At 41.8% G+C, this 21,769-nt stretch overlaps 1 long non-coding RNA gene across 1 annotated transcript in view; it reads left to right on the top strand.

Annotated features, from left to right (window-relative positions):
* LOC134429313 (uncharacterized) overlaps positions 1–17,742 on the top strand; it is a 103,086-nt gene extending 85,344 nt beyond the window's left edge. Inside the window, exon 4 of the long non-coding RNA XR_010030573.1 lies at positions 17,089–17,742. This is a non-coding gene — a long non-coding RNA (uncharacterized LOC134429313). The remainder of the gene's footprint in view (positions 1–17,088) is intronic.
* Positions 17,743–21,769: the final 4,027 nt, after the last annotated feature.

The following is a 21,769-nucleotide window of genomic DNA, read 5'->3' as shown; positions in this document are numbered from 1 at the left end:
CTGCTTCTACCCACCCAGAGAAACAGCAGATTGGGGACCTTCTTCTCTTGTTTATTTCCAATGCTCCAAACCAGGGCCTGCAGTTAGATCACATCATGCATTTGCTGAATTTGATCTTTCTTGTACCACCTCCTGTCCTGTGCATTGACTGAAATGCAGCACTATTTCTCTGAATGTATGTTCAATGCTGCCTTCACCACCTCCTTTTCTCTCTTCACCAAAGAACAAGAGAAAGTCTCAGAGAGAGAAATCTGAAGATTATTAATAATGCCTTTTTACCTAGATCCCCTTTTAACCAACACAATCATTTAGTTATGACTCTACTTATCCAGTCAGACCAATCCATCTTTTCTCCTGTCAGTTCCCTGTCCAAGTGTCAGCAGTCTGAGGCACAGTGATGCTCAAGCCCCCAGGCTAGGTGGGCTCCAGCAATATATCCTCTGTTACTGGAATAGTTTATGCCAATACAGCTCCCTGGATTTCAGCCCAAAGGCTGCACATGAAAGAACTGAAATCAGCACTGTCTACTCTCTAATTCCTAGCTTAGTCTCTACACACTTATTGTAATCTTCCTGGGCAGTTCTAAAGGAAGGGCAATCTCACTCACTGACCTACAGCTTTTTTTCCTCTTTCAGCCAGGTCAGCAAGCAGCCTTAGCCAAGAAAGTGTTTAACCCCTTAGCAGCAAGAATGGCACAAGGTGACATTTCCCTGGCTCTTCTACAGGAACAATGTCAATGATCATTAAGATCATCATTAATGATCATTTGTTTAAAAACTCAATAATGTAATTTCTTGGCACAGAAATACAGCTCAGACCTTTGGAAAATTCAGATCTACTTACATAACTTCATCCTTGCAATCTCCCAGTAATGTAGAGATTTTTAGCCACAAATAGATTTAGGGGATTTTGGAATTGTTTGAAGGCTTGGATCCAGATTTAACAACCTGAGCCTGCATTGGATGGCACTTGAGAAGTTCCTTGAGAGGCACTATCTCCTTGAAGCACTGTATGGTAATTGCAGCAGCTCCCCTCATTGCCCAATATGTTGCACTTGGTAGTTCAAGAGGTTTTCTTTCCCTGGTTGTGGTACAAAATAATATTAAAATAAAAATCTAATCAAGAAGCTGTTCTGACAAGTTAACAACTATTCCTCATTTTGTTCTGTGCTTCTATCATCCTCTGCGTAGAAAACTGCTCAGCTAAACTGTAAATAATTGTATTTTGTTCCTGTTCCATACTTCTTTTCTTGCCCCAAGTGACCTGTTCAATTCTTGCTGTAGTTCATTTTTGAAAAAGCAAAATCTCCACAAGGTACCAGGAACAGTCAATATTTAAGGGACATCTTCAAATGCAAACTGCTGTCAGTAGCTTTAGGAGCTCTCTCTGCCCACCTGTCTGAGCAGCAGGTAGCACTGGTAGCGCTGCTGTGCTGTTTTGCAGAAGAGAAGTGAGTAACAAGCAGGTTCATAAATCCAGGGGAATGATGTGCTGAGTTGCTGCTGAGACTGTGGCTCACAGGAGGTCCCTCCAGGGACTCATTCCCCAGCTGGGCCAGCAGCTGCCTTTCCTGTCAGGGGGCTGCCCAGGACAGATTTGCTTCCCAGTGTATCTGCTGTCCTGGCTCCAGAGAAGGAGGTGGCTGATAGAGAAACGTGGGTGCAGACCCTGAGCCCGTAACAGGGCAGCTGTCAGGGCAGAGCAGGCTGGTGCTGTGGGACAGCTGGCAGCCACCTGGGGCTGACAGGACGTTGGGGGACTGAATCCATCTGCAGGCAAAGCTGGTGCATATCCAGAGGAACCTTCCTCCACTCTGCACCCTTCACAAGTGCATGGACACAAAGAGAACAGAACTTGCTGCTTCTCCAGGCACAGAACAAACCTGAGATTTTGGCTTCTCATTCCCATGCTCTCTTGGCTCAAGATGTATTCTGTGAGTGACTGGGACAACACAGCCTCACCTTGGAGATCTGTGCACACTCACCTGTCACAATGAGTTATGAGCAGGGAGTCTGAAACTTTGGCATAACAAGCTTGTACCACAGAGCCTTGGCCACCAGTGCTGTGCAGGATAAGAGGAGCTACAGCCAGTGGGTCTGACTAGGTGCTGCCATACTCTCCCTTCAGGTCTGGAGCCTTTTCAGTGAGCTCTGGTGGAGTATATGTAAAGAGTAATGCAGCTAAACACCTCCTTTCAATCAAGGAAAGGCCAATTTTGAATCCCTCAGACAAAGGCAGAAATTTTTTAAAGTGACCTATGGCAATCATGGGAGAATCTTTCCTAATATTCCTCTTCACTGACTCCTGCACAAGCACAGAGAAAGCTCCATCCTAAAATGCTTCCTTTCCAGGGGAAAAGACAATAAGCAGGTACAGAGAACTATCAAGAAATTACAAGGAAACAGGTAGAAAACTGGTCAGCACAACAAACACTAGTTTCAGCAGAGCAGCAGTCTGCCAGTTGTCACATCTTTTGCAGCCATCACAGCAAGAGGGATTTTTTAAAATGGATTTGAAGGAGGAGCAGCAACCACAGAGGTGCTTGTTTGAAAATTGAGAAGCAGAATGCAGAAAAAAGCACTACAAATAGTAATTGAAGTCCAGAACGACATTGAGTGGTCTTGGCTTTTGTTCCTGAGACTCAGGTGTTTTTGGTTGCTGGGTGGCGGAGGGGGCATGGCGGGGAGAGAGAATCTTTCCCAGTATGTGAAAACACACATGAACACAAAACATTTCCCTCTTAACATGCTTCCATTGCCTACATTTCGGAGCCTTTGTTATGGTTACATTTGGTTCTCATTTAATCTGTGCTGCCCCCCTGGTGCCTCTGTCTCGCATCCCTCTATTGTTTAGCTGAGGCTCCTTTCAAGCCTCTCCTCACAGTGCCACCGAGGACTCATGCCAGCCTTTCTTCTCTTTCCCTCTTAGCATTGTTTCTCTCTACCTCTCCAGCATTGCCAGCATTCACTCTTATTTTAAGCCTTCATTTTTCACCTTCATTTTTCTATTATTGTTTTTTTTTCCATTATTATTTCTTCCTGTCATTCTCCCTCTGTCTCTTTTTCTGACATTTTCTTCTCCCCTGAATTAAACATGCCCTTTACCTTTATTTATCCTCTAGATCAATTCCAGTGTGTGTCTTTTTTTTTTTCCTCCCTTCTGGTTGTTTCATTCCCCATCTCTCTTTCTGATCCTCCTTTTCATGCTCTTTTTCCCCTGAGAGCTGGTTGGTATTTAAGCAGCTCTTCGGTGTGTAATTTTTGTTTATTGCCAGACCAAGATTTAAAGTCCACCTTGACAAAAGAAGATATCTCCACTGACTTTGGTGGGTCTACCTGAGTGCTGTAAGTTACAGGATTTGTTTTCTTACAGAAATTGAGTTTCTGAAACCTTTTGTTACAGATGGAACTCTCTATGTATTTAATGTGTTTGTGGCCAGAATTTGAACTCATTGTAGTATACAGGTGTCACATAAGTTACAACAAATATCTTATTTGCTACTTATTTATTTTTTATTTAAAACACATTAAATTGTGTTAGGAAAAATTATGGTCCCTTTTCTGTTTCAAATGAAAGACTTCCCTGATGCAAGTGAGGCTACAACAACTCTGTCACTGTGAATCAGTAGCTGCTATCAATGTGAAAAAACACCAACATTTTGATGTTAGCTTTCGGGATATTCTAAACTATCTGCTATGATGCTCTGACTCTGACCTGTGTAAAAACACCAGGACATCTGAGTTTTAGTCCATCAAACAGAAAAATATAAATCACATCTAAAGACAATATTTTAGTACTTTCATGTCTTCTGCAGTTTATATAGTTTCTTTTCTTTTTTACCCATTTCTGTTAGGGGCTTTTTTCACCATTGAAGAGAAGTAAAGATCCAGAAGAAGACAGATGGGCTGAATATGGGGAAAGTAGTCAGGTGATCTTAATGGGGAAGGTCAGAAATCCTCTTTATTATCCATATGAGTTTTATGAGTTGTAAAAGGAACCATCAAATTCAAGTCAGGTTCCTTGAATTGCAGGAACTATGCAGTTTCCCCATTCTGGATGGTTAAACAAAATGAAAAACATGAAAAAAATCACACAGGTAAGACAGTCAGAGGAGTTACTCAGTTTAATATGTTTTTAATTAAAACTTACGACTTTATGTGAATTTTCATCCTGTATGAAGAGATGCATCAGGAAACTTTTTAGTGCTATCACACTCTGGTTAAATTTTCGCCTATTTCTAATCAGCAGTTTATTTCCCTACTAAAAAATGTTCATCATCATTTCCTCCTTGCTACTTTTCACAGTGTTATTTCTTTTCAGCATCTTTTGTTCTTCAGTCACAACCAGACAAATTCCCCCTACAGCTACATAAGTGTTCCCTCTTTCATCTCTCGTGTTGCAGGAACTATTTCCTCTTCCGCTGCCATTATCTGGAATGGGCTTCTCCATATCAGTGACTCTTTCATCTCATTTCAAACATCAAGAACATCACTCAATCTGTCCCTTTGATAGCCTGCTTAGGCCTCCTGTCACTTTTACATTGAAATTATAGTTTAAAATATAGCCTCATTGTATAAGCATTTAGGGGCTATCATTTGCACAGAGGAAGACTGGTTCTGTCTCATAAAGCAGCCAAAGTGCACAGCTTACAGACTTGTTTAGCCCATATCTCAGCCTGATTTAAAAAAACATCTAAAAAAAGAAAAAAAAGAAAAAAATTTTCTTGGAAGAGGGCTCAGAAAGGTGAGGCAGTGACCTGCCTCCTTTGGGAAGGGTGATGCCAGTGTAGAACCAACCTCTACTCGCTTTTCATATATCAAATCACCTCACAGTTTGAAGATCAGGATTCCCAGCCTACCTCCATTGATAAGTCAGAAATCAAGGCACCACATCTGAGGTGACAGATAATCTCTGAAGTTCTCTTCACCAATGATACAGGAGAGAACAGCCCACTTAAAAGCCTTGGGTGCCTAAAAATGAGATGGATCTGGAGCCCACTCCTTGCCAAAGGTGTTGATTATCTAGAAAAGATCATGAAAATACCTGCTGGATTTCCTTCTCCACATAGAGCAGTTCAAAAAACACAGTGGCAGCTTCAGCATGAGGGCATCCACATGATCTGCAGATTATCTGTGAGAACACTGAGTGAGCAGGGCCTTTGCACCTGCCCTTTGGAGCTCACCTAAACATGAGTTCAGCCTGATGCATTTTCTTCAGAACTCTCTGGGTGCTGTGCTCGTGTCTGAGCTCTACAGCAGCAATGCCACAAGCCACAACATTCCTGTGCTCTGCAAACCTCTGGCACAGCAGTGCCTTTCTTGCCTGAGTCTTCCTCTGAGCTCTGTTATGGCTCTTTACAGGCAGAGCTCAGTCCGAAGCATAATTGTGTGAAATTGCAAGAACAGGTAAGAACACATCTTATATACCCATAAGACAGACTTGAAATTAAAATCTGGTATAACAGACAACTATTCTCAGATCTAGCTGCAAACGGTAAATAAATCCAGCTTGTAACTTAATGATCCTTGTGTTTGCAACCAGCAGTGAAAACTGCCTGGGGAACAAAAGCTGGAACTGTGCATGGAAGACAGAATGAAGTAATTGGCAATCATATACAGAAAGCACCTGGATTTTATCATTCCAACCTGGAGATGCAGTCATGTTAGTTCTGGCCAGAAATCACCCCATTAGAGAGGACTGCACTTCAGGATCAGTCCCCTGGATATAAGATCTGTGCTGCTGCTCATTTCCCATTCATAGCCCACATTAGACACCCTGCACTGCACAGAGCCTTCGCTGCATTATCCCTCCAGTCCCTCCGGCTCCCTCCTCCCACAGCTTGGACCACAATCATCTGCCTTTCTTGGAATTCATTTCAAAACAGATTCATGTGGCACCTGCTATTCCCCAACAAACAAATAAATTAGCTGCTGTGATATGGAAATTTGCATGATTCACTGTACTTAAAAACTGTTAGCTGCGAACTTATTAATTGAAAACCGCAGGACAATAATAAGTGTGTCCTTCAGTCTGAACATGAGTCCCTTGTTATAATGAATTTGTAAAGCAATAAAAATGTGTTTTTCAAGGAAAATGCCACTGCCTCAGGACAACTGAGTCTTGGTCATGCCTCTCAGGAGATAGATGTGCTGTCATGGAGGGGAGCACAGGGCTCCCTGCCAAACCTGTGGCAACCCAGTTGCAGGGCAAGGGCAAGACACAGGGGACCTCAGGGACAGCTCTGCCAGCTTTGCCCCTCCTGCCCCTCTCCAGCAATCCTACCTTCACCTTTGGGAAGCTTTCCCCCACCCCTTCCCCACAGCTAGAGTGCAGGGAGGTGGCTTTCATCTCCCTCCTGCACAACAGCCCCAAGGGCTCTCTGTGCTCCTCCCTCCTGTTATCCCCATATATTGGTGGGGAGAAAGGATTTAGCCCTGGTGTAATGTCCCCTTTCAGCTGACTCTGCTCTTCTTGCAGAATACTGTGCCTAGTGATCTATTTGCCCTGCCTTGGTCATAGGTACTCACACCAGCTTCCTTGTGCCTTGTGCTTATTGCAGACAAAGTGTTTCTCCCATCTTTTACTGGAAAAATTCGTAAGCAAACTGCATTTATTTTGCAAATAAATGTTGTAAACTCTAAAAATTAGCAAGCCCATATTTTCCTTAGTATGTAATGTGAGATAACCCCCAAATATAACAAGTTGCCCATATGCATTTGCACATCTAATCCATGGACTTTGTGACCACTTCCATCCTGAGTCATGATCTGCAATCCCAGTGAAGCCAATACTAATTTCTGGTCTGACTAGAATATTGCACCATACATTTTTGTACACATTGTGATTTTCAAACAGGAAACCATTAATTCAATCTGCATTGACAAAGCATGGCAATATTTGGTATGAGTCCTGGAAAAATCATTCATTGTTTTGTTTTTTGTATTTTTCCATCTTTGTTTTCCTTCATTTATTCAGGAAGAAAGAAAGAAAGAGACTGCCTCTAGTGCTTGAATTTTAATTCTTTGCTGCACTGTCCTTGGGCAGAACTGAGTGTTTCTAAGAGGTGTAACACATAGTACAGCAAAAGAATGGATATGCTGTCAGTGGTTCTAATGCCAGGATTTTATCATTGCTTTCCTTAACAACTATTATAGATTATTTTTGAAATATATTGAAGATACTGATAGTTAATCTAACTTGTAAATTACAGCCCTCAGACAAATACAGAAACAGCTGTCAAATAACCATGCACTTGTGGGATTTAATTCAAACACAGTTTTATATTTCTGTTGTTTTTGATGACAATAGTAAACTACTACTCACATTGCAAAGCGAGGGATTGATGTTTTCAGAAAATGGAGTAACCATGTGAACCTCATGCCAATATTGGCTCAAAAAGCAGCCCATATGCATTGCAGAAGATACAGTCTTGTGAAAGATCCAGCTCATGGGGTAGGACTAGGTATAAAGCAAGGAACTAATACTTTCATGGTCAGAAATAACTGAAAAAATACAACCGAATTTAGAAACAAAGTTTTCCTTTATCTGCCATATAAAACCAAATTGTTCTTGCCTTACTTTCAGGCTCTTCTCATTTACAAGGTGTTTTTCAATCCACAATGTTCTACTAGTCTGATTTTTGATCTAGTGTTAATATCAACATATGACTGCAGTGGCCCCGCCAGCAAAGCCAGGTCTGGGGGGATGCTGAGCAGCCGTGCATCATCCCAGGATCCTTTTCAAAGAGGATTTCAGATCACCAATTCTTGCTACTGTCTGCAGAGCCATACCAGCACTATTACTTATTTTCAGCAAAGTAAAATGAAATCAGACTAACCTCTCAGGCTAATTAAAACATTCTTTTTCAGCTTATTCTTAATTTCATATCTCTTAGCCATTTTGCATCTTGTGTCAAAATCACAAGCTTGGTATTTGAAAGCTCACTCACTCTCACTAATTTTTCACAGAAGGGAATGATGGTAATTTTTTGCTCTGAAATATAGAACAGAGTTTCTGCAAGAGATCTGGCCACTGGTTAAAACACTAGAGCTCAAAACCTGCTGTAAAAACAATTGATTTCAATTTGTAGTTCATCAACTTTATCATAAGAACATTACAAAAAAACAAGACCAGTGTCATCTCTATCATCATCCTCACTTAAAAAAAAATTAAAAATCCAACTCAAAAGAATTCAGGAGCATAGCAATCAAATGTATGACAAAATAAAACTAGTCTGTTTGTAAAATTTTAGTTCTTATTAACAGAGACTACTTGTCTAAAGGACACCTATTAAAAAGGCATAATTTAAACAGAAAGGCAGGAAAATTATTTGCATTCACTAAATGAATGCACATGACTAAAATATGAAAAAATCAAGCTTGACATTCAAGATACATCTGAAGTTAAAGGGCATGAAAATCCAATAAATCAGAATGTTTTTTAATTTTAAAAGCACAAAAATGTCTTCCATGTCTTTCAGTCACAGAAGCATGGCTTATGTTATGTGTTTCTTTTTAAACTAAGTAATATCTTATACAGTTCAGAAAAAAATGACAGTGTTAGACTTTATGTGCAAAAACCTGAAGTGCCCAACTTTAAAGACACCTTTATTAGATGATCCTTAATGCCTGATTCTGGTTACTTAATACAAATTTAAGAATATCTTAATGAAGTTGAAAGGCAAGTCATGCAATGAATGGATAAAAGAGGAATCCAGAGAGAAACAAGCCTAGATTCAGATCAAAACCTCAAATATTAAAATAATGTCTCTCTTTGAAGCATTTTACCTCATCGGCATGATCCTATTTTTTCTTTCTAAATGGCCTATCTGGCAATGCATTAATCTATCACTACCATTAAGAAGTTTAGAGGAAAAAAAATCAGCAGGAAAAAAAATAGAATAAAAAAAAGGCTCAAAATTTGGCCCCTACATATCTTGCTCTTAGGCAAACTGCAATACAGTAATAGGGTTTTTTTTTAATAGAAAAATATGGAAAATAGTTTTTGCACCAATTAAAAACACGTACATAAGTTTATGCATGTATCAAACCATCTTCTCACACTACAAATTACAGTATTGCTAAGAAGTGTGTTTTAATGATACTTCTTAACACTTTCTTAAGCAGTATATTTCTTAACAAAATAAAAAGGAACCAAACTTCATTTAAAAAAACCTGCACGACTTATCAGATATTTAACATACCCAAAATAAATGGCTACAACATGACCAGAGTCCCACTGGATTATATAAGCAGGGCTTCAATGTTCACTTTATGAATCAAATTCTGAGGCTGCAATTTAAACCCTGATAGGAATGAAGTGGTAACATTTTGCTCTCAGGGATGTCAAAGAGGTGCCCTTTTGTCCTGGCCTGTCAAAGGCTGAGCTGGACCAGTCAGAGGGGAGATGGATGTGAGCCTCCCATGTTCTTCACTGCTGGGCAGAAAGTGAAAAGGACTCATCACCGCCCCAGACAGGCTGTCCTGTCAGCTCCTCAGGTGAATTACAGTGCCTCAGAGTGAAGGACTGCAGGGCTGCAGCTGATCACCATTTCCTTGCCCTGGGCGTGCAGTCCGTGGGCTGCACTCTGAGCTGGCCAAAGGCAGCTGTGGGGACAGAGCTCCCTGATAGCACAGATGTCTCCTTGCAGTGGGGCTAAGGCACTAAGGCTGATTTGTCACTTCACAGGTATTTGCTCAGTCTAAGCCACCAGATAAAAACTAATCAAATTTGTGTCTGTGTGTGTCTGTGCGTCTATCTGTGTGTGTGTATCTCCAGCTAAGCAGAAAGTGACCTTTCAGACAAGATTTGTGCCACTGTCCTCTCACTGTAGTTGTCTTTAATACACTGTGCTACTAATACACTACATTAATAGCAAGACATCTACTTGGAAGCATGAGTCATGTACTCTTTGAGACTTGTGGGCATCCTTTCTTCTGAATCACACCAAGTTTATCCTGGGATAGGGCATACTCCTCCCTACAGGGACCAAAAAGTGGTGAAGGGAGCAATAAAATGGCTTAGATTAAGAGAACAAATCTCTGAAAACAGATGATGTAGCTAATGACCTTTGTTCCCTTTTACTTTCCTCCCAAAATTTAAGAAGCCAAGTGAAGAAATTTCAATATTCACAATAAAGAGAGTTTACAAATTGTACCCCACATCTACACAAAGGGCATTGTGCTTTTGGGAAACACAAAACAATCCTCTGGTTTGCTCCCAGATCAGCTTAGTGCATTCTCATCACCTGCATATTTAATATCCAACAATAAGTAGCATTAGGAGAACAACAAGAGGCAAGAAGCTCTGCTTTGTTTAACCTGAGAATTGCTATGTGCTTATCCAAACCTTATCTACATCCTCCTACAAATATGTGAACCTCTGGGTATGAGAAATATTTAGACACCTGCTACTGAAATTAATGGGAGCTGCAAGCACAGAGTTCCCAGGACAACCAGATATCTTAAGTCTACAAAATTAGGTTGAAAACCTCCCAGGAACAATTTTTCTCTCTCATCATATTTACTACTTATCAGGAAGGACATATTTAAAGTACAGGCTCATTTGTAGTATGCTAGTAATCCTGATTTATTTTTTTATGGGAAGCAACCAGGAAACATGGCAGTACAACAACAAAAAGAAGAAACAGACAAAAATAATGGAAAGGATTCAGTGTCTGAAAATGGGATTGTCTCAAGATTCCTAGTGGATTTTCAGTGGGTTATAATTTTCATCCCAGTAGATTAAGCTTTCTGTGATAAAAGGGAGGCTTCTCTGAAAAGTGCAAGGGAAATGGCTTCGTAGGCCCCTCTTACAATGCAAAACACATGGGCGTGCTGCTGAGCTCAGGTACTGCCTTTTTGAATTCAACGGTCCCTTTGCAGATGCAAGAGTTTTGGGAAAGAATGAGGACTGCAGCTTTCAGCCTGGTAGGATCAGGATAGCATTTTACACACTCTAAATCATGAGAAGAGGGTTCGTTTCCATTTAAGTACTCCCTTCAGGAAAAATGGCTTTAGGATGGCTTCTGCAGTTTCTAAAGCTTAAAATGATCCCCTGGAGAAAAAGGATATGGTTATGAGGAAGAATAGGTACTGTAAAACAGCTTGCTGCAAAGGTCCATAGCAGATGAGAGGAACTGGCTGGTTTACTTGTAATTCTGCCTTGTTCAGCTTTATGGCTTTGGTTGCAATTTAAAAATAAAGCCAAATTTGTGGTTTGATTGGCTGATTCCAACACTGAACAAGTACTGCAAGATAAAAAAAGGGCACACACATTTTAGTGGAATGAAAATACATCTAATCCCACTGAATACCTTCTTTGTAGTCATCCTCCACAAGTATTCGTGAGAACTTTTATTTGCTTTTCCTTGCCCACAGGAAAAAAAGAAAGGCAACACATTCACAGCAGCCAGGTCTCTCACAGCTGATGACAGAGCTGAGTGCACATGGACCACAAAATTCCTGGTTACAACCATAGACCTGTGTTTCCTCAGAGCTGGGCTGATATATTACAGTTCTTGCAAGTTTGTGGGTTGCTGGACATTTTGTGAGGCACCACTGAGTGATCCAGGCAATGTCCATTGGTGTCATGGTATGTGAAACTGCAGAGCTGGAGTGAGCTCTTTCCTCCTCCTCCGCTCCTCTCCGTTAGCCAAATGTGGTGCCAAATGTATCGATGATATTTTTGCTTCCAACGAGGGGGAGAGAAATGATGCATCTGACTCCATCTTATCAGAAGGCTAATTAATTACTTCATTATACTATATTATTCTATACTATATCACTCTATATTACATTACATCTAAACTGAATCTGTCAAGCACTCAGCTCTGCACACCACTGCCCAGAATCTTGTGACTGTCAGCCAACAGTCCCAACACACACACACACACACACACACACACACACACACACTTGGCCCTGATAGGCCAAGGAAACAAAACACCATCACTTTGGGTAAACAATATCCATATTGCATTCTACTTTGGCACAAACACGGGCACAGCAAATAAGATAAGAATTGTTTTTTCTTTCTCTGAGGTTCAGAGAATGTGAAACCCAGAAATATTCTTGGGAAGAATTGTGCCTTGCTGTTCTCTGTGAAGAGAAATGTGTTTACAAAATGTAAATTCTTCAGATACAGGCAATTCAAAAGGTGGTCCAACATATTATAAGCTTGAGGGGCAATCTTTAGCATCATCAATCTTGAAGCAGAAGCTGAGATGAACTTGGGTTCATGCTGCAGAAAAACTTGGGCGCTGACCTATCAGCTAAAATTCAAACTTTGGAAGTTGTGGCTGTGGAAATGAACCACAGTCTTTCCAAATGCCACTACTGCATTGCCTTGGGGTTAATGTAGCATTTCCTGTCCCAGCCTCTGCTGGGGCTGTGTAGGCTAGAAGTGACTTTGGAGAAATGAGTTACTTGCTTCTGTAGTCACAACAATCTCCCCAGGTGTGTTTCTGTGGTGCTGACTACATTTGGAGACTCTGCAGGAGCAGCTGTCTCTCCCTTGTTACCCTCCACATGCATCCATCAGAGTCATTTGAACTAAACCAGGTGTGAGTAGAGGACTTCAAACAAGTTTTCATGTGTTCCTTCCTTCTGAGACTTACAAAGACCTGTGTAAGTGGTACTGGGAAAGAGAGGTGCCCAAAATAAACTTTTGCATCATGTGAATTTGTAGCACAGTTATCCATCTGCCATCGTAGCCTGGCTGCTTATCAGCTGAGTATCCCCATGAGGTTCCCTTCTTTTAACTGCTGGGGGTTTCATGTCTCAAAAACCCTTTTGCAGCAACGATGGCAATGAATTCCACACCAACCCAGTCCTTTGGACAGGATGTCTTCAGAATGAGTGGGGCTCTCTGCGTTCTTGACATCCCCAGGAGATCAAGGGTCTGACTTTGAGTGTGTGTGCAAAGCAGCTTGACAGTGCACCAGCGCAGAGAGATGGGATCCTTCTTATAGCACATGGCTAAGCTATGGAATGCAGAGCTGCAGGCTGTTAGAGGTGACAGGTATTTCTGGGCTTAGAAAAGTTTTTAGAAAAGTGCTTACTGGGCAACATCAAGGCCTATCAAGAAGAAAGAAATTTTTGGTTCAGGGCTGCCCTGACCTACAGATTGCTGGGGAGTTGAGAAATGTACTAGGGAAGGGTCACTGTATCACAGAATCAGAGAATCAGGTTGGAAAATACCTCTGAGATCACCAAGCCCAACCTATGACCCAACAGCACCTTGTCAACCAGACCATGGCACTGATTGCCAGGTCCAGTATTTCATTAAACACCTGCAGGGACAGTGATTCCAGCACCTCCCTGTACAGCCCATTCCAATGTCCAATCACACTTTCTGTGAAGAAAAAGGTGATTGCTCACCTTTGTCTAACATTTTCATCTCTCCTGACCATCAGCCATTGGCCACCCCTTGCTGAAATGCTAACTAGGCAAGGCAGATATTTAACCTGGCTCTTTGTAGACACTGCTACATTCTTTCTCTTTTGAATTTCTTTGCTTTGCTTTGCTTTTCTCTGCTTTGCTCTGTGTGTGTGTGTCTGTGTGTGTAGTTTTTTTTTCCAGGCAGGGACTGGGGGTGGAGGGGAATGAGAGGAAGGTGGGGAGCAGACAAAGCATCTAAAGGAGTAGAAGAAATTCCTGCTATAGGCTAAACTCTTCTTAGATTTTCAGGTTTTATCCAGAAGTGTGCATGAGTCAAAATCCCAGGTCTGAAGAGTCCAAAGCTGAGATTTGAGATTTCATGGGCTTATTATGCATGTAATCATTTTCTCATATTGCCTTCAGGAAGGCTTGTTAGAGAGTAGGATTTTCATTTTGTTCCAGTAGGCTACAAAAATGCATTTGGCAGTGTGTAAATTAGCTGATGTAGCTAGCCCTTCAGCTCCACTGACCACTACACTCACCTCACAGGCTGGAAAATTCCTCCTGAAGCTTCACGCCATCTCCTTGAACCAGAGATGCTATGCTAATGATAAGATGCTCTGCCTATAATAAGCTCCAGTTTCCATGTGCTAATAATTCTAGAGTGCTTGTAAGGGTGCTTAATAATATAAAAAATTACAAAAGAGTGGGAAGCAAATGCACCCGGGGTGGATGGATGTAAGAAAGAAGATGGTTTTGCCTATCTTATGCTATTAAATGTAAGATATATGGGAGGTCTGAACAAATCTCTCTGGCTTTCTGTCACATAAAGGTAGGCTCCAGTTTCCCATTTTAAAGATGAGTTTAATAACGTGAACGATAGAGCTGGATTAATTTTGTTTTCATCTCTAGGTATTATACCAGTGGGAAATGCCATCTGATAAAGGGTCTGATTCAGCTACCAACCTTTCTTGAAAAGGCATAACAGAATAAAAGCTATCTTCAAAGGACATTGATGTATTTATGTTCTGAAATTAAAAAGTAGATGCTTCTGTCTTTGCTAAAGTTGACTGAATATATTCCACATTCATTCAGCAATCCAGCACCTCAGCTTGGTGTGAACACACCTCTGGTTTTTGTGTCTCTCAATCAGTGACCCTGCCTGTTATTCCTGAAGCCTTTTTCTTTTTTACATGTAATAAGCTAACTTGTGAGTTACCAGATTAAGTTCTGCATAAGGAGAAGAGCATTGTTCCCAGGGAAAGAAGAGACTGTTTTGAAGCTGAGGAAATAAAAGGCAGTGAAATGTCTTTATTTTCATTCCAGTCTAGCAAAGCTCACTGCTGGCAAGCTCAAATCTATGTGGAATATCTACCTTTGACAGTCTTGGGATATCAGCAAAATTAAAACTCTGAGCACAGAGGGTTTTTCTTTTAATTGGGCTTACTGCCTCCACTAACAAATTGCAAACATACACTGAGCATAGATGTAAACAAAAACCTGCATGTAGAACCCCTTGCACTGTACAAATAGACATCACAAACCTTCTCAGCATAAATGCTCTTTCTGCACTACCTCCTGCATTCTTTCTACATACATACAAAACATACAAACAGAACCACATATTTTCATTTGCTTTCTTTTAGCATTGGAAAGTATAGGCATTTATCCCCACCAGACTGTTTATAATGATGCTCTAGGTTTAGCTGCATTTCCCCTTTGGCTTTTCTCCTGAAGCAGAGAAGCATTTGCACAGAGCACACCAGGTGTTACTTTCATATCCTCAGACATACTGGAATATATTAACACAAACACTAAATCAAAACACAGCAAAATTAATGATCACTGCTAGGCTAGAGAAACCAAACTCCTTATTACCAAACAAGACTTGAGTGTATTGTTTCTGTTATCTTAGTTCCTGATTAATATAAAATCAGATACCAATAGCTAATTAGCTGTTCTAATTATTGGTTTGAGCTTGCATAAATTATGCTGAAATGCCCAACTTTCTCTTGCTTTAATCAATATAATATGTCAAAAAGTTGCTTGGGGTTGTAAGATAATGAGATAACTAAAGCAGTATCCTGTATATTTCATTATTATAAGCTTCAGTCAAAAGAAATATCAGTATTTCCAAATTATCCCCACTTAAAGTATGCAGTCTGAAGCCTACTGCTCATCAAGCAAATGCTCATCAGGCCTGTAACTCTTGTAACTACTGCCTGACAATCACACTATCAAATAAAATGTAGATTGAATAACGCAAATGGTTGTATCTTTTCCAGAACCCACAATGTCCTGAACAATACAAACTGCACCATTTTTCCAATGTGTGGATTTAATCTTTGTCTGGCTTGGCCTCTTGAGGGTAACATGTAATCCTCTGAGGGCACAATTTTGGCAAAAACTAATTCTCATTCAGACATGACCCTACTGCAATCCAAGTTCACTTCCAGGGCACTGTGGCCTGCTCATGCTTGTAATGCTAATCCTTTAATGCAGGGGTTACTTCTATAAGCACCATGGTCATTTGCAAATGAAGCAAATTCTTTAATTTCCTAAAAAGCTGACTGCTATCTCTCACTTTCATCTGCTGCTTTAAAGCCCTTGATTATGAATAGATTCAAATTATTTTACTAGAAAATAAAATTTTATGTATTAATGGCATAAGTGAAGGATAAGAAGAGAAATATCACCGCAGTGAAAGAAGTAGAAACAAGCACAGTGAAAGTGAGCTTTATGGCTCATGTATTTTTACATTATAATCTTCATAGTGTTAGGCAACACTACTCTTCAGCTGTACAAATAAAACAACTATTCATCCCAAATCCTGCCAAATTATTTAAATATCTAAAAGGTGATTTCAGCTGAACTTGGGCATCTAAGTACAAAAAAGTGATTATGGTAATGTTTATTTGAGTTGGTGCCAATAAAGTTCCCTAAGAGACAAAGGTTTTGCAGGTGTTCACAGTCCCTTCCACCTTGGCTACCATAAGCAGTCTGTCACTTCGGCCCTGCTGGAACTTGTTCAAAGTCTAACATTAAGCATTCCCCAACAAGATTCTAAAAGGGAGAGATCCCATCACCATGTACTGATCATGGTCTGGAAAAACCATGTTCTCCACATAACACACAGGCACTGGCTAATGATGCCATCTGTTAAGATTAAGATAAGATGAATTTAAGACCCAGCTAGGCCAGAGCAGGGCAAAAAATCCTCTCTTTGATGAGAGGAAGGTTCATTTAGTTGAGAAACTGGGACTTGGCTGCCACACAAGAGAGTGCTGCAGTCATTTCTTTGCCCTTTCCATTTGCTCTGCCTGGTTTGAATTCCACTGAAGGGTTCCCACCCTTGCTCCAGCAGCAACAGAAGTTCAGCTTGATCTTTGGCTCCACACAAAGGACTAAGTACTTATGATGGTTTTGGTCACAGAAAACAACACAAAACTGGTTAAACCCTGGATTCTGAATGATGCTTTGTCATCACAAGGGACCAAAGACTAGCTTACAAGTCCAGATCAAAAGTTCACACCTGCTACATATTTACTCAGGGCAAGAAATTCCTCATGTTTCTCATGTTATGAAGTCATTAAAATGAGAAGAACATTGGAAGAAAGGTGGAAACGAGGATGTAGATTTAAAATTTGATTATTCAAGTAACAAAAGCATTTATTTTTTTTAAAACAATCAATAATGGTTTTGTTTTTAGAATGAATGGAAATTGAAGAATTCCTCCTCATAGGAAGATCAAGGGACAGGATATAGTCCTGGTCGGCAGTGGAACTGAAAATAAGCTTACTCATTTAAGGAGTACAATGGACATAGTTGCTACATAACACCTTCAGTTGTGACCTTGAAGAGCAATCCTTCTGGATTCAAAGGACATTCTTTCACAATGAAAAACCTGGAGACAGTTTTGGTAAACTATGGAAGAGCACAAATATAAGAACTATGATCACCATGGGTGCTGTGGGAGAAAGCCTGGGTCTTTTCTTTAAAGGAGGTGAGAATACTGTTGAAATAAACACAATAATTAATGCTGTGTCATGGGGCTCCTGGAGGGGGTTGGGTGGCAGATGTCAGAAACACATGGACATCTCCCAAGTGAACAGCTAGAGATATTAAAAAAGAAAAACAATTGAGGGTCATAACCTGACAGGTAATCAAGAAATTGAAATGTCTGAAGAATGACAAAACTTTGAGACCAGATGGGATCCAGCATGCTGGAAAAATATGGCATTCAGGGACACGGGGGAAAGAGTAATCACTTTAGTGCCCTGCAGATTTATAATGTATATCCATAACAGTAGCACCTGTGTATGCAAGTGCACTGTACAAATTAATTTCATCACTTATGACTTCTGAGTGCATAATAAATTTACTTTTCTTTTACTTTTATTTCTAGACAAAAAAAAAATATTATTTGGATTATTTTGAAGTTGCTTTTCTTTCTCTGGCTCTTCATCGTTTCAGTCTGAACTTTGTTGCCCTCGTCTTTTGTTCTGACTGCCACTTCACGATTGAACAGCAAATGAATCCACTTACAGCCTCTTTATTTTTTCATTGGTACAGAAAATGAACAAAACTAACACTTACCATTATCCTCCTCCTGAAGCCACAGGCCTCCATGGTAAATTGTTTCCATTCAGAATGTCTGCGATGATAGCCAGAGTAATTCTTTGTTCTGAAGCACCCAAACAATTCCTCAACCCATTTGTTTGATGAACAACACCTTCATGTGTTTCAGTAAAAAAACTGGGTTTTCTGCAGCAGGTTTAAAATTGTGTTATTAAAATCAAAATGGAATAAAACAAAAGACACTTCTTGTGTACTGTACAATGCATGCAGGGTTGAATGCATCTGAGATATGAGATGAGGATGCAGAGTTTGCAGCTGCTTCCCCATTATAGGATCAGAATTACATTCTGTGCTAGCAATGCTAATCCCTTGCCCATGTCTGGCAAACTCTCTCCTGGTTGTACATGTTGAAAATTTGAGTTTGAGAATCAAGACAGAATCCATGATTCTAAGAATAGAGGACTTTCAGGTGTCATCTGAAAAAGTCAAAATTTAACCTCAATTCAACCAGCCCATCTGCAAAATAGCATAATAATGTTATGAATTGCTAGTGAAGGAATCTAATTTTTTCTAGGATTTTTTGGTGTGTGTGTGGTTTTGTTGCTTTTTTTTTTTTTTGTAGTAAGGAACTGGAGACAGGATGTCCTGCCAGAGGAATGCTAGCTCTGGAGTGAGCGCATGAGTGAATGTGATACAAGAGAAGGCACAAGGTTTTTTTTTGTTTCTTTTCTTTTCTTCTTCTGCAGCCAGAGTCCTTTTGTTACCACAGCATTGTGCAGCTTTCTGAAAACCAGCCAGGAAGGTAGTGAGGATCTCCAGCTTGGAAGGAAAAGGCATTTGCTTCATCCTTCTCCAGAAGCTGGTGAGCAGGAGCCAGCTCCAAGGGCTGTAGAAATGTACCCAACAGAGTGTGGTGGCCCCTGCTCAGCTCAGATGCTGCAGCCACAGGCACATCTCTGCAAAGACACCAAAGATATAATGGAGCTACAGCAGTGACTCTTCCTCAGCCAGCTCTGTTTAAAAAGGCTGGACTCACTGCTACAGGCAGTCTGGTGATGGAAACCCGGGCCTGGTGCCTCAGAAGTATTTGCTCAGGTGTCTAATTCCTGTTGCAGTTAGACATCCACCAGCTTTGAGGAATCACATCTTCAGCCAAGGTCATTCGATAAAGAAATGCTATACTTGTCAGGAAAATAATGTAATAGGTTTTTTTCTTTCATGCATCTCAGCACCTCACATTTACCTATGTGGCCTCCTGAATGATAGGAAGTTATTGTCTCTGCTCAGAACATGGTATTAGTGCATGTAGTAGGTTAGGTCTGTTGCCTAAATTCACACAGGCAACCTGCATCTTAGCTAGGTTTAAATCCAGGTCTCCTGAGTCCCAGCCCAGTGCACTAGGCAGGCTATCTTCCTCCTCTGGAAAGGTGACTGGAAAGGCTCTGAAACAAGAAATGTGCAGTGCTTGTCCAACTGCAGCAGTAGGAAAAAAATTTAAATAATACTCAGAGTCAGGCTTGGGGAAATTCTGATTTAATTATGAAAAGTCAGCATGAATTCATGAAAGCAAGCCTGTGCTTATGACTCTGCTGATGGGATTTTTTCTGGGTGGATAATAAAAATATCAGATAACAGGAATCCATACATTCTGTTTAACTAGATTTTTCTGTAGAAAAGTCAGGTTCTTTGTGTTAAATGTCTGACTTTGGGAAGCAAAGGGATGCAAAAGAAATCCCCTTTTAACTTCTGCCTATGACAGCTTTCCATTAGAAACTACAAAGACTTCTCTCTCACATCACAGAGACGGGGATGAGGAGACAGCTTTAAACCTCTGGGAGCTTCGAAACAAGATCAAGAACATTCTAAAGAGGAAATTGCCCATGGGGCCACTCACATTGGGACTCACCAAACTGATGCAAGTCTGTCAGTGGCTGCTGGCAGCCCCAGAACATATCCTTCATCAGCCCCTTCCCCTCACAGGGAGTTTGGTGAGGAGCTGCTTGCAGCCACAGGAGGTTCGGAGACCCCTGGCCAACTCCTGCCCCATGGGGGAAGACCAATGGCTTTCAGATACACCCCCTTTCTTACTAATCTGATTCTTTGAATTGGCAATGTCAGCATTCTTGGGATATCTAATTTCAATAAGCCATAAACTAGCTCAAATATTTTTTTCAAGAGGTACCATGTATGCTAACGGTTTAATGTGTAAGGATGTGACTAGAAGAGAGTCGCAAGGATTAGTGTGAGGATCAATTTTCTTCACTTTATATATCAATGACCTGGAAGAAAGAAGATGCAGTAAGTGGATTACACTTGCTGATGATATAAAGTGAAGGGGCAGACAAAACAAAGAAGGGGGGCAAGAAAATTCAGAATGTGTAGTTTAGGATTTGGAGACAGCTGTGTATCTTCTAATTTTTGAAGTATGTAAGACAAGGAGTCTGGTAATAAACAGAAGGAGAGAATATCCACTCAACAGGCACACATTACAAAACATTACAGAAGTGCAGTGGATGGGGTTAGTGGCAGAGAAAGCTCTAACAGCAGAAGCAAAAGTGCTCAACAGGAGAAACTGGAAAAAAATCTCAAAACTGTAAGCTAGAGAAAGGTAACTGTAAAGCAGGGAAAATATTCAAATGCTGTAAATGAGACTAGTTTTATGACAAAATATTGCATATTTCTGACTAGCTATGAAAAATATGTTGTGGGAAAAAAAGTGGTAGAACAGGCCTCTGCCAGAAACTGACAGCTGTTGAAATATCTTGATTACCCAGGGACTGGAGATGAAATCCAGGTTCATATGGCTGAGGATAGATTAAAGGAGTCCTTGGTGCAGTACCCACAATCCTAAAAGGGAAAGAGAGGAGAAAGGACGGGAGGCTCAAGGAGCTGTGGCACTGTCTGGGCAGGGCGTCACGGGCATCAGGGCAGGTGGGGCCAGGCAGGCCGTGTCTGCTCAGGGAATGGATTCACTGCAGGGGCAGCGCGGGCATCAGTGCAGTGTGGGGGCAGGCAGGACGTGTCTGCCAGGGAATGGATTCAGTGCCGGAGCAGGGGCAGCACGGGCACCAGGAGCACAGACACTTTGAGAAGTGCTTTGGCGTGTGCGGTCCAGCCCCCGCAGGGATCGGTCCCAGCCTGGCGCGGCTGCTCTTCCCCACGGTGTCCACGCCCTATCGGCAGCCCACAGGGACGGCCAGGGATCTCTGTGCGAGGGCTGGATGTGGTCCCAGGTGGAGAGCGGCCTCCCTGTGGCTGTGATGTTCCTCCCAGCAGCCGCTGCTGAGCTCCGGCTGTGCCCGGTGCCGCTGCAGCGCGGGGCCGGCGCTGGGCCTGCCCGCGGCTCTGTGGGAAGCTCCCGCTGTCCCGGCCGCCCCCGGCCCTCCCCTTCTCCTTTCCTCTCAGTGTGATGTGCTCTTGCTGCTCATCTGTCACAGCCATTAAGTCGTGTCCCCGCTTCCTGCCCCTGCTGCCGGTGTTGTTGCCCTCCCGGGCCCCCGTGTCCGCCTCGCCTCCCCGGCCGGTGCCCGAGCGCAGCCCCGGCCCGCAGTGCCGCAGTGCCCGGCCGCGGGCAAGTCTCCGGCCTCACTGTCCCCTCTGGGTGATTGCTGTCGCTGGACGAGACCTTCTGGGCCCCTCTGGCACACATCACATTTGGGCGACTCTGGACATGTGTTGCCAGCTGCGTGCAGAGCTGCTGCTCCCTCGGCTCCACTGCTGGCCCAGGGCAAAGAGGGTCAGTGCGTGCCCACTGCCTCACCTGCTGCTGCTAAAGAAAAAGACCCCACTACACAGATTTCATTATTTTTTGG

The sequence above is a fragment of the Melospiza melodia genome, chromosome 1, assembly GCF_035770615.1.
Source record: "Melospiza melodia melodia isolate bMelMel2 chromosome 1, bMelMel2.pri, whole genome shotgun sequence".
Taxonomy (NCBI): domain Eukaryota; kingdom Metazoa; phylum Chordata; class Aves; order Passeriformes; family Passerellidae; genus Melospiza; species Melospiza melodia.
This window is presented reverse-complemented; position numbering and strand designations above follow the sequence as displayed.